Genomic DNA, 1,826 nt, shown 5'->3' with positions numbered 1-1,826 from the left:
CCCCCCTTCACCGCCTGCTGGGGAGGGACCCAGCTCTGCGAGGCCGCCCCACACCCGCGGCGGCTCGGCTCACGCCCCAGGAAATGCCGCGAGACTCCTCGAGACCGGAGCGGGGGTCGTGGGGGAGGGGGCGTCCGAGTGGAGAGGCACGTGGGAAAGGAGGTGGAAGCGGCAGACCTACCGGGTGCGACGAGAGATGGAGGGCGGGCTGGGGGTGGGGAGACCATAGGTAGGTGAGGGAATGAACACCTGCTGAGGGTGATGGCAGGTAACTCCGGGATCGAGGATCAAGGCAACCCAGAATAAGCTTTCACAGAGCGGTCTGTTGGGAAGGCAGGAGACAGGGTCCCTATGGAGGGAGAGAAATGCTACATCCATTCAGTGCAGCGTGGGAAAGGCCGGCCAAGTGCGAGTTCGGCTTACAGGAGGCGGCGGAGAGGAGGTTCAGAAAGACAGAAGGACGCAGCGGGGCTGGTGGAGCACATCGCCCCGCACCGACCCTCGCAGGGACCCCTAGCCCCGCACCCCGTGCCTGGGCCAGGTGGGGTTGGGCTGCTCAGCTGTGTTCCCAGGCTCTGATGTTCCCAAGAATCTCCTGAGGCAAGGGCTGACTCCCTCCCCAGCAAGGTACTGTGCCACATTGCCCCCCCCCCCCGCCCCCAACCTAGGCAGCCGACCTTTGAATCGGCGCTGAAATTAAAACAGGGAATTCATAGGTAACTCACAAGCTCCTTTTTGGGTCCATTCACCACTACACCTTTTGCCATACTCTGCCAGCCAGCACCACATTCATTTGCCATCCGTTTATTTCCTTTTCCCTTTCCACCATCTGGTGGTAGGAAGAGATAGTGAAATAGATGGGAAACATTCAGAAAGAGAGAAAATAAAACAATTAAGAAATCACATCACTGGCCCCTGAAAAACGGAGGAGGCTGAAGGTTAGTGGACCCAGAGGTGACAAATAAAAGCTGACCCCTACCCTATATATAGGGCTGTGTTCATACCTCACCCATGATGTTCGGGCAACTTTGGTAAATAGGTTACATCCTGAGATTTCTGCAGAAAGATTTTCTTATAATTGTTTCATTACCTTTAAAAAAAAAAAAAAAACACCTCTCACAGGGTCTTATCAACAAGAGATCAGTAACATCAACTTTCTAAATACTTTTCTTGTGTGTCAGAGCAATCTAAACAAGAGACGAATCAAGGAGGAGAAGACCCATCCCTGGAGCTACAGAGAAGGTAGTAGTGTTAGCAATGGCAGACTCCTAAGGAAGGGCTTAAAGAACATGGAAATTAAGAATTCGAAGTGTTGGAGGCACAGACGAATACTCATACCTGCCCCAGGATCCATGGTGCCTCACTCGTTACATGCCTTGGCATACCAGAGAGATGAGGCCTTGTGATAGATCTTAGAGTTGACAAACACTGAAACTCATAGAGCCGGGCTAAGGCCCACTGTTACTAGGACTTTTTTTTCTTGAACCCCACCCGGAAGAACTAGTCTGGGGTCTGTCCAATTCCAGAGGTAACTCTTTTTGCTAAGGCCACGGTCATTGGGCTACCTTATCCCTCTCCCAAGAAGACTTGGGGCCCTGAAAATGACTGGGCATGTTTCAACACAGAAATAGCTGAGCTGGACTTGTGGTGGGCTAGCACCTCGGTGCTGAGGATTCTCTGCTGGCTGCCCCGTGCATTCTCAGAGCAATGGGACCAAAGTCTTCGAACAGCGTCAGTGATACCCACTGTGGCTTACCTGGATGTTGCAGAGACAAATACACCTAAACCAGCAAACGTGGCTGAATTCTATAGGCCTAAAAAAAAAA

This window comes from Neomonachus schauinslandi, chromosome X, assembly GCF_002201575.2.
Source record: "Neomonachus schauinslandi chromosome X, ASM220157v2, whole genome shotgun sequence".
Taxonomy (NCBI): Eukaryota; Metazoa; Chordata; class Mammalia; order Carnivora; family Phocidae; genus Neomonachus; species Neomonachus schauinslandi.
Note: the sequence above shows the minus strand (reverse complement) of the source record.